Source organism: Nipponia nippon, unplaced genomic scaffold, assembly GCF_047370975.1.
Source record: "Nipponia nippon isolate SJK-2023a ecotype South Korea unplaced genomic scaffold, ASM4737097v1 scaffold_9, whole genome shotgun sequence".
NCBI classification, from domain to species: Eukaryota; Metazoa; Chordata; class Aves; order Pelecaniformes; family Threskiornithidae; genus Nipponia; species Nipponia nippon.
Window position 1 is genome coordinate 2,937,538 of NW_028262413.1, and position 16,106 is coordinate 2,953,643.

A 16,106-nucleotide genomic window follows, 5' to 3' on the forward strand; every position below is an offset into this window, starting at 1 on the left:
ATGATTTCTGGGTTTACTTGGCGTGCAGCTTCATGAAGGCAGAGTTAAGGCTGCTGGCATGACCTTGCTATATATTTCTGCAAACTTTAGGTATTTTGAAATGACATCTCACTTTTTTAATTTCCTTTTTATATTACTATTATTTTATTATGGCAACATTCTGATGACAGAAAAAAGAGACAGACAGACATATTAGGTTATTGGCAATCAATTTAGGAAAGCCTTCTTAGAAGGAATACCCGTGGGAGATTCATCAAACTGGAGTGATACTGTTATTCTTCAGTCGCAGGCAGATTGCAGCTCCTTTAGTTATAATGCAGTATTTTTAGGGATCTGTAAAGCTGAGAGCCAAGGAAAATGAGAATAAAGGCTAGAGAATGTGGCTTTGTTTTCTCATACCGAGCATTTTCAGTTGGTAAAGCACATGATGTTCCAGCTATCCTCATCTCTCATCCTATAACATCTCATTTGCTGAGATCTTATTCTCTATGGTTGCATTACATGGCCGGAGCCCAGAACAACCGCAATTTCACCTTCAAAAGTACATGTCAACTAATAGCAGTTACAAAAGCATTTCCAAGATGCAAGGGCCACAAAAATGTATTTACTTCTCTCTCAGACTTTTTAACAGTAGTGGCACTGGCCCTCTTTTTCACTTGGACTTGCTGGTGCTTCTTACGGGTAATGTGGCTGTCTTATGTGAAGATGAGGGAGGTGAAATACTTAGCCCGAACCTGGCAGCAGTTCCTAGCCCTTAGATTTGCTTGAGGACAGCCCCTCCAACCTCCCCTCTGCCTGTCCTGGTACGTGGAGACCTCCGACTCTTTGATCCTCTTCGAAGCTGTTGAATTTCCCACTCTCAAATTATGTGTAACATCAAATCAAAGCAAAGGGAAAGGTTGTAGCTCCAACACCTTATTCATATTCCTTAGATGTTTCTAACTGAAGTTCAGCTTGCTTTTTCATCCCCACTGCTATTTTGTGTGTGGTGAGCATTTCTGATGGGTTAGCAGGTCCCTCTCAGGCACCTACTGCTGCTTGTGCTCCCCATTAATTTTCTCTCTGTTTTCTCTATTTAACAAAGCACTCATTTCTAAAAAGTAGAAAATAGCTGGAGCGGAGATTTTTAAATGCATCAAATACTAGCTGGTTTTGCTTTGTTTTTTTTCCAAGTGATTGCTATGTTGTTCTTGCAACTGTTAAAAGACCACTTTGTTGATGAGAACAGAAGGCTTTTATTTATTCATAGCACTGGGAAGGATTGATCTACACAGAAAGGTTAAAAAGGACTAAACACGGTCAAACTGGGAGGGGGGGAAATGACTAAGGAGTGTGTCAGCATTAATAAGAGCGAGAATTAGGGTAGCACTGCGAGTGAGAAGTAGCAGCTCACGCACACCAGCGCGAGGGAGTGTTCCTGGAGAGCAGCGCTCCCGGATGATGTGATCAGGCAGGCTTCAGGGCGATCTCCAGGGATGGAGTCGGGAAAGCCTTGGCAAGCGCTGTTCGGAGCTGGTTTGCTCGCAGAGCAGCACAACTGTTCCTTGGTGGCTGTTAGCGAGGCTGGGTGTGGGCCCGCTTACCCGTAGCAATCTGTTCTCTTTCTGCTTCCTCGCATTGAGTCTACCTCACTAGAGCAGGAAAAGTTTAAACTGCTTTTCTGCAGAGACATAGGAAAGAATGGCACTCATTGTTTGCGTTTCCTTTGACAGGAGGCTTGCAATGGGTTGTGGGCATTTTTATTTTATTTTTTTCCAGAGAAGGGCTCCTGGCCTTCAGCATAATGCATGGCCATTGCTAGGAAATAAAATCTTCCATACGCACTACTGGAAATAATCACGGGTATGGACACATTAGCATTTGCAGCAGTGCAAAATGACCGTTCTCCCCATGAATCCTGTTCTCGTTCATGCCCCCGCAGCAGGAAGAACCTCAAACAGGACTGGGATTTGCTTGCATGCGAAGCTGCCCTATGTGAACCGTACCAGCAGCCATGCTCTGAGCAGTTGGACTGCTACTGATGTGCTCATCCTTAGACAGATGCTCTCCTTGGCCAGGAAAGAGAACATAGCACTAGCTGTGTACCTGTATTAGTGCATCCGCTTTTGGGCTTTTTCTGAAGTGATGAAAATTGTTCTCCCAGGAGAAATTCATAGTGCTGCCCAGCCCCATGCATAAATACAGGTCCTGAACCTACCGCATGCAGTAGGCAGAGCTCCCGTGGTAGGGTAGCGTGCCTGGCAGGCAGTGAGATCTGCAGTCACACAACACCAGAGTGTTTCCTACACACAAATGTTGTGGGGGGTGGAAAATGCTGTTACAGTTCATCAGCTGGAGTGGTGACTGCCAGGGCAGGAGGAGATTCAGAGCCCAGCTGCCAGGTTGAGTTCCCCTCTCTCTGTATGTATTTTCTCTGCATAAAACTCCACTCTTCAGGAGTCAGGAAAGTGATTTCTTTTAATATTTTTACGAACAGTTCCAATCTGAAGACTCCAAGCCCGTTCATGTTTGTCAGATGAGGACTGCTGTGGGGGCATTTGCTGCTGATAGTTAGGATTGTCAAGCAAAAAAGGAGAAAGCTCTTCAGAGCTTCCGATTAAACTTTGCAAGTACATTCCCTATGGGGAAATTAGCCCTTTTGTTCTTCAAATTATCTCAACTTGTCTGTCTTTCAGTCCTTTATGATAATTCATTTGGAGTGGAGAGAGAGCTGCTAAGGGGTGATTAATCTGTCCCACCATGATACAAGTGTATGGACATAAATCTTTGTGCATATAGCTCTGAAAACTGCTAGATTGAAAGCTCATGACAGAGCAAAACCAATGGGAATATAAGGGGACACTTAAATGACTCTTTGACCCTTGGTCCATGTTCAGTGTCATATGGACCCATAAGCCCTGTCTGGAATTCATCCGTTCTCCCCTTTTAACCCGGTGGAAGATTGAGTCGTAAACACGGCTGCGACGTCAAAAGCAGGCAGTGATGTCTGCTGTATGGCGTGCGGGCAGGGCCAGAAACTGAGGGGATATACCAGAGAAGAGTCATCCTGGTCTGCCCCGCCTCTCATGCTCTCTCCTTTAAGCATCGTCTATAGGTTTCTCTTAGCAGGAGGATCCCAGAGGAGATGGCTCTTTGGCCTGGCTGGCAGAGCACCGCCAGTGCCGTTTTATCCCTATTTTGACTCCGTATTCGGTACGGTCCCAAGCCAGCCTAGCTCTCCCAAGTCTTTCCTTCTCCAGATGTTGAACAAAGTAGCAGTCAGGCTTATCTGCCTTCCAGGGCAGCGGTGAGGAATGCTTAGCATGTGTGGGGCATGCCGGAGGTGAAACCACAGAGCGTAATTACAGGGTGAGAGTTCAGATGCTGCAGTACACCATGTAATTCCTTAGGCAGTGAGAAAACTGTAAGAACCTGAGCAAAGTCCTCCTATAAAACAAATAGCTACCGAGTAAACTTACTTTTGCCACCCTTTTCTAACTCTGTTTCGGTTGTGGAGATTCTCATGTAAAGTGGGGCTGCTGTGTGTGCTTCTCCCAACACAGACGTGAATTCTGAGCTTGAAGACCAAAAAGCAAGATTAACTGGAGATGAAGTGGGAGACCAGCCTGCCCACCACCGATGAGCTCCAGCCAAAGTGAAACCAGTCGCTTCTCACCTCCAGCTCTTCTGGAGTGACGACTGGTCTTGTAGCACTGGATCTCAGAGCAGCAGTGACAACGTGCTAAGGAAAACAGGTCATTCAGTTTGAGCCTCTTTGAAATTATAGGCAGAATAATTCATACTGCTAAAAGATGCAACTTTCCCCATGCACTGGACATGCTCTTGAACACACTCTTTCAACTGGATAGTGTATTTTCTCTTGTTTTCTCCCGGACTGCTGCATGGAGTCGGGCTCTGTTGGTGGTCGTGAGACAGTACCTCCCAGAGGGGCCACACACCTTGTGTAGGACCAAGTGGTCTGGATACACCTCATACAATACAATGATGCTGAAATGTGCCTATAAGTGTGTCAGAATACAGTGTAGTCCAACCTCAGGGGAGCATCCTGTGGCACCACAGGCAATTGTAAGTACTTGGTTTTATTAAACAGAGGTGTGCACACTATTATTGTGATTTTTGAGAAGCTCATTACAGACTTCCGCAGCCCAGTCTTGCTCTGGTGAAGTCATCTCAGCAGTGATTCTGTCACTTCAGCCCTTCATTCACACTGGGATCTTACAGTCCTGAAACTGCCTGCACCACATGGCATCTTTCAGGGTAGGAAGCAGTGTTTCCATTTGAGGAGAGCAACTACACAACAGCAAGAAAACGCTAGGTGAATCATGAAAGCAAATAACCTACAGTGTCTCATGCTCTAGAGTAAGCCATGAGCAGGGACTCGGAAATGCAAGTGCAGCTTTTGTTTTGCTTGCCTTGTGAAGGCAGATGAAACAACGCCGTCGAGCCAGGAAGCAGCTAGACCACAGCAAACTAAAAATAAAGCGACAGTAAGGCTGCACGCAGCTGGTGTATCTGACAGTGCACACACAAGCTGCAGGGGAGTGTTTTGCTTAAAGCGTTTGGGCTAGGAAAGGGGCAGGGGATACTTAGAGGTGTTTCTACTCCACTGAGGGGATGAGACAGTTTCATAGACTTCCCAAAAGTAATACTGGAGCCATGCTGATGTAAAAGTGGGGAAAACATGGCCCTGCACCTACCTTTTAGGCAAGGGGGTTTGGAAATTGTGAGGACTGGATACACCTTTAGCACTGGCATGTAGAAGCAAGAGCGCCTGAAATCAGACATGTAGTGTCATCTTATGTGTGCTATGAAAACATATCAAACCAAACCTGGGCTGCTCAAAGCAATCTATTTGTTGATCATCTGACCAATTTTTTTTTTTAAAGTCAGATTTAATTGTGGTATAACCAGTGACAGGAGACCGGCAGAGTTCTGTGCTATAACCCAGAGCTGGGTGCAGGTGTTGTTTGGATGGGGGGGCACTGCAGATGCTCCATCATCACTGCCCCTATATGTGGACAGCACTAGATGATCATGTTGGACTGCAGTAAAGATTGCAAAAGAATAGTTATGGTTTCCTCCGTTCCCCTAGTTACTCTACCCTTTCCAATCGCTCAACCATTTCCTCACTGCTGTAGATCTACCCTATAACAATAGATTATTGAATAAACCACAACATATCATCCAGTTGAACAGGATCTTTGGCTCAGGTCCTGGCTGAGCTGAGCTTGCTCTTGATGCAGCAGAGGTGTGGGTTTGAGCCCCGGGTGAAGCGGAGCTGGGACACCCTTTACTCCAGCCTTGCCCCATCCACCTGGCACGAGCTGTTCTCTTTCCTCGCTCCGTCAGGTGATGAGAAGAAGGTGCTACAGGGCCAGCTGCCCTGGCTTTGCTGCCAGCCCACTTTTTGAGGGAATCCCTTCTGGGGCACACTGGGATCTGAGGAGCTGGCGTTTTACTCTGAAAGCAGTGGGCCGTGCAATCTGCCCTATTTCTCCTAATTATTCACTGCTTGCTAATGAGCAGAGGGAGAAATGTCAGTGGGTCATTCCATGAGATAGTACATCTTCTCAGCAGCTGCTTCTTGAACAAAGCCTCGCTGTTGGCCTTCACACAAGGAGGCGTGAGGCTGTAACAACGGGCCCCAGTGAGAGGGGACACAGCGACAGAAGGAACAGAGTGCTCCCTTTGGAGCACAACGACTTTGAGCATGGAGCTGTCGGCACTGGCCACCTTCCAGACCGTGCTCCTCAACCTGTCACTGTTAACTGTTAACAGACAGACGGCACGACAGAGGAAAGACATGTCATTCATTTGGGAAACTTAAAAGGCTTCCTTCTTCCCGTGAGGGTTGGGTCCTTCTGGCTTTCCTTCCGTGGTTCTGCCTCTCAGATGAGAGATACCCTCCATGATAAAGAGGAGTGGGCCACTAAATTTGTGTGGGGTGCCGAGAATGTTGGGACTAAGGGACAGGAGTTTTGGACGAGTGGTCCTGATAATCAGGAATAAAACATCCTTTATTTGGACAAAGGGTTCACTTTGGTGAATAAGGGAAACTAAAGAGGAAATAGTCTTGGCTGAACTGAGCTCATTTGGTTTTACAGCCTGTTGTTTTGTTGCCTCAGATCTCTGCAATTGTCATCTGTGCTCAGTCTTTACATATATAAATCAGTCCCCACATCAAGGGTCAAATTCTGCTTTCACAGCTGCTCAGGTAAATCCAGGGTAACTGTCACCATGTCAGAAAGCGGGTTCACGCATGTAACTTGTAACTGCGTTTCCTATTAGTGACAGAGGGCTGCCAACCTCGTGTAATGTTTTCAACAGCTTACTTGCTCTCCCATAACCAGCTTTGCTAGCTGTAGGAGTACGTCTGCATGCAGAATGGTTGAGGGTGGAACGACAAGAACCAGATGCTTATTAAAGAGATAAGGCTGAGAGAACAGATCATTTCATGTTGCTAGCTATGTCTGTTATCTGGGGCCATTGGACAGGCATCAAACTTGCTTCAAACTTTGTTCCAGGGGTCGTTTCCTTTACTGACATCCATGGCAGGACATTAGTTCATATCAGCAAGGACTTTGGCCTCAAGAAGCATCAGAGGAATCTGTATTCTTTAATGGAAAAAATAATAAGTAGATGTTGCATATACCATCAGTGGACCTTTTTCATTAATGGTATGGATGATGGGATGGAGAGCACTTTCAGCAAGTTTACAAGGGTACGAAATTGTGGAAAGTGAGCATATGCTGGAAGGCTGCTATTCACAGGGACCTTGACAGGCTGAAGAAATGGACTGGCAGGGACCTTACGAAGTTTTAACAAAGGCGCTTGTGAAGCTCTGCATCTGGGGTGCAGTAACCCCATTCAGTATTAAAGGTTGGGCACTGAATGAATAGAAAGCAGCTTTGCAGAAAAGGACCTGGGGATCCTTGCAGAGAAGTTGAACGTGGGTCAACAGTGTGACCTTGTGGTGAAGAAGGCCACCACATACTGAGCTATATTGGAAAGATTACAGTCAACAACTCAAGAGAAGTGATTATTCTCTTCCTTTCAGCATTTGTGAGACCACATCTGAAGCGCCGGGTCCAATTTGCTCCCCAGTAAAAGGAAAACATTGACATACTGGAGCAAGGCCAGAGGAGGGCTGTCAAAACAATTAGAGTACTGGAGAACAAGATGTACGAGGAGAGGCTGATAAAACTGGGTTTATTTAGCCTCAGAAGAGAAGGCTAAGAGGACATCTTATTGCTGTCTACAAGTCTCCAGTGGGAGGGTGTGGAGGCAGCAGAGCCAGACTCTTCTTGGAGGTGCACGGTGATGGGATGAGAGGGAACTGACACAAGTCACAGCGTGAGAAATCCCAATTAGATGCAAGGAAAAATGTTTTCACCGTGAGGGCAGTCAAGTGCTGGAGCAGGACCCAGAGAGGTGGGGAAATCTCCAGCCTTGGAGATATTTAAAGCTCAACTCAACAGGGCCCTGAACAACCTGATTGAATGGGGAAGACTTTGAGTAGGGGCTTGAACTAGATCATCTCCATACATCCCTTCCAGCCTCAATTATTCTTTATGAACTAAAGAGCATCCTAGCTGCTAGCATTTGGGATGTTGCTTCCAAAATTAAAGCAGAGGAGGTTTTGAAATGGGTGAAGAAATGGCCCTCTTAGAAGCAGCCTTTAATGGTATCTACAACTAGGACCAGCTTCATCTTCAGGGAGATGCTTTTTGATGTCTTTGCATGATGAGAAAAAGGAAGCATGTTTATTTTCACCTTTACAGGGACAATTTTTCCATAGCAACAGCATTTCATTAATGTGACTAGCTTTCCTATTGTTTATTTGTCAGATATGTCTAATTTGGAGGAGGTTGTTTCAGAAGCTAATTACTGATGATTCCTCACTATAAATGTACCTTCACACAGATGTGGAGTTTGTCATCCTGTTGAGTTACAAATGACTGTTCCAAGTTACTGAACACCGCTTGAAAAGTACAGGAGAAAATATATTTTGTGTATATAACTCCTTTTGGATTAAAACATAGTCTGGTTTCCTTCAGTCCCTTTTTAGATAGATAACAAGAGTCAAAGGAGCCCAGTCCATCTCAGGTTATGTCTGGTTCAGCCCTAACCTGGAGGAACAGCCTTGTGAAGGAGTGCGGTATTCAAAGAGCGCTCTTCTTCGCACCAAACAAAGGCAAAGGACAGGCAGCTTTACAAAGAGAAGTAAAACATATAATCAGTCAATAAATGGCCTAAATCTGCCATTTCATCTTCATTTTTAATGCACTTTGTGCCCTACCTGCATTGGAAACCACTGAATAAAATTTTTCTTGCTGAACTGAACAGCTACGGTACCGGGGGAAATTATTCACTAAAGCAAGCAAAACTTTTCAAAACTTCGAATGAGAGAATTGATTTTCCTTACAACATCAGGGGCGGTCTGAAGTCATGGGAGGGCTCACTTAAGCTCCATGCATTGGTGTGCTTTGATCAAAACTGGCAGTCTCATTCTGTTTTTCACCAAATGTTGCTATTAACAGATTGCCTGGGCCTGCCCCAGGCAAACCTACTGCCCTGTGTTTGTTAGTGCGCTGTAAAACGCCATGAGCTGTTATGGGGTCTGAACCAACACCAGGCTCCTTGCAAGTGAGGCATCAGCCCCCCACAGCTTCACAGGCTGAGGGCTGGGGCCGGAGTTATACGCTTGCCAAAATAAAGATGCAGAAGCAGCCCGTATACTGCTTTTTATACTTTGTAGTTCTAATGTTCGTTGTTTGATTGTTTATTTGCTCATTCATAAAGTGTGGCATGTTGTTATGGAGCTGGTATGCCTGATTCCAATGGGTGGATTTCCTCCGTAAATAACTAGCCCTGTTGATTTTCCTGGGAGTAACTCTACTCGTTACAGACCGTCAGCCCTTTTAAGGGACTATCTCACAAGTCCTAAAACTAATAGACACATTTCTTCTTACAAAAGATACAGAAACTTTTTTAAAAAACAAAATGTTCTCTAGCAGGGACTGCAAACAAGACATTGAATATTGCAGCAACAAGCCCCAGAAGCAAAACAGACAATGAACGAAGGGAAAATTCATCCTTTTGCGATTCACATACTCAGATTCTTCCCTCTTTAATCAGGCTGAGTGTTGCAGAGAAACATTTGGTTACAGTGTCTGTTTCTTTGAGTTAATCGCGTTCCTCCTATTGCGCATTAATTTTGAATGGGAAACGGGACATTTCTTTGTTTATTAAAACATTCTCTTATTAGGAGCAGAGACAGGAAGGCACTCCCTGGGTTATCTCGTCTTTTGTTCCTGCCAGCAGCTTCCCTGTGGCTTTGTCACAAATGGTCAAAGCTCAACTTTTAACCAAGTTTGGTTGCTAGCAAACACTGTCCCAGCCGAGCAGGCAGTTCCAGGCTCTTGCTCCTCTCACTCTTAGAAACTTCTCGCTTCTCCGTGTATTTCTGCCCACTTTACAGCTATATATTTCAGTGCCAATGTTTTTCTCCTCTCCATCTATTAGTTACCCACAACATGTTAGTTAAGGGCATTGCTCTTTTGGTCTCACACCTTCTCTGGAGAGCCTGGCAGAGTGTTAACATTAACTGACGTCTCTCACTTACGTACCACATAACCCCTGGGCCTTCCCTGGCCCTGCCTCCCCTTCCCGTGAGACGTCGGACCGGTCTCCTATGTGCCAGACCCCCTCGCCTCTTGCTCAGTCAGGGATGGTGCCAACGTGCGCGCTCCCAGCTCAGCGCTGCAGCTTCTCTTTAATTTCAGAATGCCTTTAATTTAAAACCATGTTTATAATGTGATTCTTACATGGTTTGGGGGTTTATTTCTTAATTGCTTGAGCTCGCCGTCTCTACACACAGAATACATGCTTGCAGCCTCTGAAGGCGGTAGCTAAATGTCACTAACTTCAGTGGGGCCAGGATTTGACTCATGGGTTTTAAGGAAGGTTGTTCTTCCTATTTTAATAAGAAGCTAACATGTCTTCGACTCTTATTTTAGAGAAGAAAAGATCATTTTAGCTGATAAAGGGGTGCACAGGGAACTATGAGAATCATGATTGGTGATTTGGGAAAATTATTTTAGAATTTTAAAAAATTAATCTTCATAATTGCAAGCCTCTGGCAGTGTGATCCTCTTCATTTCCAAGTCTGTTACTAAAGTAAAGCAGAACATCTGGCTAGCCTCTGGTTCGGTCTCCAACTCAGATGAGATTTTCCAGCGTCACAGTAGCATCCCTTTCAGCCTTGAGCATCTTCCTTCTTTGTAATAACAACATGAGGATTGCAAAAAGATCTCACAAAACTGAAGGCCAGCTGGAGGAAGTCTTACCTGCAGCTATGTGGGGAGCCCCCTGTGCAGCCTTCTGTGCAGCCTGGTGGTCAGGGAGCCGGCTGTGCAGTGGAGGTGTTTCGGTTTTGTAATGTGCTAAGGCATCGAATGAGAACTCATCAACCCATTCCTGTAAGCAGCAGCCAGTCCTCGGATGATAGCGTATCTTGGTCTGTACCAACTGTGGCCAAATTTTAGTGACCTCAACTAGAAAAGCTCTTTTGCTTGGTATTCCGAAGACTTCCCTGGATTTCACATAGCATTAGGTCTGGCCTACGGTCTGTTATTTTTCAATAGAGCGGCAGTTTTGGTAGCCACAGATATATCTGTTGCAGGTAGTCCTTCCCATTAATCATAGGATCGACCCTGTATGGTTCAGATCAGGATGTGGCTCATTCTGTGTTGCAGTGGTAGACTATGCAAGAAGGTGTTTGGGAATCCCCACTCGGCTCTGCCACAGATTCATCGTGGATCTCAGGAAAAACACTTCACTTTGCTATATCTCAGGTTACTCATGGCAAAATCCGAACATCATACCGACCCACTTCCAGAGAGCTTGCAGATGAAAAGCCCTAAGCGCCAAGAATGCAAAACTGTTACTGTGAATGGCTCTTCACAGGCTGAGAGGAAGATTCAGCAAGTGAAGAGAGCACCTTAGAATAAAATATCTCACCAGTATTTAAAGGGATGAGGCAGAAAAATGTCGAAGGTTAAATTGCAACTGTGTAGCGTTTTCTTATGTCCAAATGCAAAGCTTTTGCTTTCAGAACTGCTAAGGAATGGGGTTGTGGGTGGAAAACAAACAATCACATGTCAGATAATAACATGCTGGTTGACTAGTTAGGTAGTTACATGTTCTTTGACTGAATTTGTATTCAGGATTGCATCTGGAAACTTGACTGCTTCACAAGCCCTGCAGAAGAGTTATTCTGTACCAGCTAAGCCTGTGCTTTACTGCTCCCCCTGTTAGTGTTGCCCCATGAGTGGGAATAACCTGTTTTACCCACAAGGTGAGATTTCCTAGGGCATTAAAACTGATGCCACAGAGCCTATCCTGTGGCACTCGGGGGTTAATTTCTCTGAAGATGCCGTCTGCGGATTCAGCTCATGGGGAAAGCTGTTATACCCACAGCATCTCTAATGCTGAGATTTATTCAGGGCTTGGCAGTACTCTCCAATTTGAGAATCCTTGTTTAGCTTCAAAAATAAAATTAAAAAAAAGTGCTGAATTGTAGATGGTACAAAGACTAATGCTCTCAACCCCGATCCCTTAAAATTGACGTTCTCCGCACTGCATTTATTTCCTGCTTCTGAATTTATCAAAGACAAAGCGTGCTGGGACACCCTGGCAGTTTGGCTAATGCTAAGGAGAGGCAGCCTGATCCGTAGCGGTGCCAAGTTCATGCTCAGTTCAGCGGAGGGCTGGGGGACAGGAGAGGAGGCTGGGGGCTGTTCTGAACTGAAACAACTGTTCGGACACGACCTGTTATTTTGACTACAGTCCCATGCCTTTTCATGAACATTGGACCTATCCTGCCCAGATTTTGAAGAGCGCTTTCTCTGAGCTGCAAATATGCCCTCGTTGAGTGATTGCAAAGTAGCTTGCACAGCCCAAAAGCAACATACAGGTCCGTAACCTTCAACAGCTCAACACTTGTACCTGTGTGTTGTTTACTGAAATGCAGACCTGCCAGCTAGTATTCATTGCCTACTGTCAACCAGCCACGGTTTGAAATGAGTAATGGTGTACAGAAAGCAATAACCTGCCTGTTTGATCCTGGCTTGTTTGGTAAATACATATGTAGTGAGGATTTCAGAGTTGCAGGGAGAAGAGTTACAGAGAAAAGGGTATCAAGTGCTAAAACACAGCTGAAACAAGAACACTGAAATCAGTTTCTACCACGAAAGGACAAGAGCTTTGCTGCAAGACGAATTTAGTAGAGCTATTTTCTGCCATGCTGCTTTCCCCGTGACTTTCCCCGTGCACCATCTAAAGACCACCCAGCCACGAGCCAACTGGCAGCCGTGGGACTCCGCTCTGGCACACTGGGCAGGGTTGTCCCACCCAGGAATGCTCCCTGCCAGACCGGCTTAATCAGAAGGTTTTTTTCTTAATTGTGTTGCTGGGAAAAGCAAGTCCCGGTCAGGTCCGGTAGGGTTTGAGTGGGCTATAGCTCGGTGTGGATGTACCCTGTTAAAAAACAAACAAAAAAAGCCTGCCCTTATTTCAAATAATCCACCTGCTGCTCACCCATTGAGCTTGTGCAAAGTGGGTATAAAAAGCTGTCAGCTCTGGCAGAGTGGTATTCCCTTCATGCCTTGTCAGGAACGGGGACAAATCCACGCTAATGAGGGTGGCACTGCCATGTGGCAATGCAAAGGAGCGAAGCAAAAAAGCGAAAATCTCTTTAGCTCTGTGGGAAAGCTCCCGTCGGACAGGTCGATTGAGAACTGGAAGTGCAACCCGTGGGGAGAACTGACCCTGAATGCAGGAGTTTGCTAATGATCTTCTGGTGGATTAATTGGTAAAACACATTGCTGGTGTCTTAGAATATGATTCCCACTTTTTAGAAGCAGCTTTATTATTCCTTTGCCGGTTGCTGAAAAAATTATATAACCAAAAAATCAGTGCCAAGATTGCTTTGGAATAGAGAAATGCTGTACTCCAGCGCCAAGAATCTCACAGACTAAACAGAACCCACCAGGAGCCCTTGCTCTATATGGGAACTCGTGTTTATTTTAACATGTAAATAAATTGGGTGAAGGATGGCTCTTTTAAATTCTTTTTTTTTGTTGTTATTGATGTGGGTTCCCAATGGGTGGTCTGCATGGAGGGGAACCGTTTGAAGACAGCTTGAAAGGAAGTTGTGCCTGTCCCCCAAGACATTCGTCAACAGCGTGGAGGGAGTTGCTACATGATCCAGCTTTCATCTTTTTCTTCTTGATGCCTAATCTACTGTTAGCAGGGAAGAATTAGGACTGTCTTTCCCGAGATGAATTGATTCGATTGTTTTCTCAAGCATAAAAATATTCAAGGCGCACATATGGATTTTGCAACGCAACTAGCTCGCTGGAGCATGCTGCAGTGTGCTGGGCAAGGCTCCCTGCTCCGAGATCAAGAGGTGGGTCATTAACTTGCAGCGCTATTTGGAGGGGAACAATCAGGCGGGTTGTGCAAACTCTCAGGCAGGGCAAATGAAACCGTCTTTAAGCAAATAGAAGAGCAAGAAATGAATGGCCTTTGTTAAGGAAAAAATGGAAATGTTTTCCAGTTAAACAAGCTGTCATTTAGGACTTAATAGCATGTGCGTGTTGGAGAGCCAACCCACATGCCAGCCGTGCTTTGGAATAAATGGGCAGGGAAGGGGAAGGGGAGTGTGCGGTTCCACTCCAGCGCTGGCTTTTTCATTGAAAACCCTGACATTTTGAATTGGTGCCCCAGCTGTTTTAAAGCTGGAACTTGGATCAGAAAGTTAATGCAAGTGGACTTTCATCCTTGTTTTCATCTGGGAAAAAATAAAGTTTGCACCCTTTTTTTTTGATTTTATGGTATTAAAACAAGAGAAGAAAATTATGTATATGTTTTTAAAGCTAAATTAAAATAGCAGGGAGATTGTCCTTGGCTGCTTTCCTCTTCCAGTGAGTGTGAAACTCTAGCTACCATCAATGGTATCTTAGGTCATATGTGGAGAGCAGAAAAGAGGCCCTTCTCTGTTCTTGAAAGATCAGCAGCATGTAGGTCAAGTGAACGAGCGAGACCCTGGATTAACTCCAGCAAAGTGCATGCAATTTTTTCCGCAGTGTCTGAGCGCTGATACTGGTTCAATGTCATGCCAGAATAAGTCTTTGAAGACCAACTCTGATGCTAAATAATGTCACCTCAACTATACTTCAGGAAATTATCTGCTCCTCATGAAAGAGGGCAAAATCTCAGTGCAACACTGCAAGAATAACACTTAAAAATTATTATAGGGCCTTTAAATGGAATCACTTAGTGCCGGATTATAAGACTGCTTAGAGGCACCATAAGTTCTGCCTCACTGATTATATATCTTACATCTATATTGTGATTTTCATCCCATGGGAAAAGAGAAGAGATGGGAATCGCTTCACCCATCACCAAAAGAAAATCTTTTGCAGAGGAATTCAAAAGGCTGCTCAACCACCTATGACAGCTTTATGCGGCATTTTCAAATCATTGATCCCAGTAGCCTGGTAGAGAAGGGCATTCCCTTCACCTGTCTTTTGCATTAATGTTCTTGAGGGCTGGCTTGGAAGGTGGCATTGCAGAAGGGGCTGAGGAAGAAAGTGGAATACTGTTGTGTATGAATGAGCTTTGTGGAGAAGGAATTGGGCTCCATATTCCTCTTTCACGGGCCTTACCTTCCGTGAGCTGCTCAGCAGCAGCACACCGATTTTGTGATAGGAATGACAAAGCAACCCTAATCCCGGCAGCTTGGGAAGCGACTACGGTTTGTGCAGGTTTTCATACCGTCTTGCCCCCTTTCATTGCACGACATTCCAGGAGACACTTACATTTCTAGTCTGGCCACCGTGACTGCTGTTTGTAAATGCAGCCTGTGAAGAGCTCATTATTTTGCAACACAAACACTCAGATGGGTTTTTTCGGCATGTTTTCATGAGCAACATGGTGTTCCAGGAAGACTTTTAAGGAACTGTAATTCAGGGCCAAATTCAGCAACACCATAAGAAATGGGCAAGTCTTCTGAAGCCAAAAGAACCGTGCTTGTATCCATTAGAGATGAATTGGCTCTTAACATTGACAGAAACAGTTTGACTTGTCAGACAGAATTAACGAATTCTCTGGTAGGTACCAGGTCATTTTGTTTGTCGTCTCTGGAGTACAGAAATTTTAAGTGGCTTCAGCAAGATGACTAGTTCTCAGCTCCCCAGGAATAAGGCACAAATAATTTTAGTATAGAAAATCGCCTGTTTCTTTTTTTTTTTTCCCTAACCAAGACAACAAACAATATAACTCTGTGTGTGCACTATTCTAAAAATATCTCAGCTCTGCAAATGTGTCTCTGATGTGGGAGGAGAAGGCTTTCAGTTTGCTGTACTCTGTGTGTGAGGCAAGTGAATAAAAACTATCCGGCAAATGCTGAAAGAAAAACGATTTTCCTAGCATTGAGAAGGAATAAGGAAGCTGACGGACTTGGGTGTTCAGGACAAGACTCCCTTTTGGGAAGAAAGAGGCAGGGTCCATCTGTAATTCTTAGGTGCGTGCTCCATACATAAAACATTAAGGGTGGAGAGATACTTCTGTTGGGTACAATAGTTTTATAATGCGCCTATTGTCATGGGAAACGTGGTGTACTCACTGTATCTATACAGGCGCTGTGAAAGAAGGGATGCTGAGGACTACCCAGACAGAGAAGGGTGGGCAAAAGTTACTAAGGATAAGCACGTGTTGAGCTATATTTCAGATCCTCGAGGAACATAAAGATTGAAGCAGTGGTGAGGGGGAACCCTCTCCTTTTAGTTCCTAATGCTTCCCATCTGCCATGGAAGTAGTCCTGCTGGAAAAGCCTTAGGCAGTAGGCTTGTAGCAAATATTCACAGTGTAAAGCTTGCCAATACTGCAAGCAGGTTTACCCTGCGCTGTGCCCCACGGTCCTGTCGGCTGGTGGTCCAGATCACAGGCTTAGCTGGAGTACTCCACAGCTGCCTTCCAGCCTAAGCACTGCTTTTTCTTCTTGTGGAAACGAGAGTTGTGGGAGAGGATGAGAGAGATGT

At 45.1% G+C, this 16,106-nt stretch overlaps 1 protein-coding gene across 2 annotated transcripts in view; it reads left to right on the top strand.

Annotated features, from left to right (window-relative positions):
• MGLL (monoglyceride lipase) overlaps positions 1-16,106 on the top strand; it is a 67,705-nt gene that overhangs the window by 25,335 nt on the left and 26,264 nt on the right. The gene's annotated exons all lie outside the window — the stretch shown is intronic.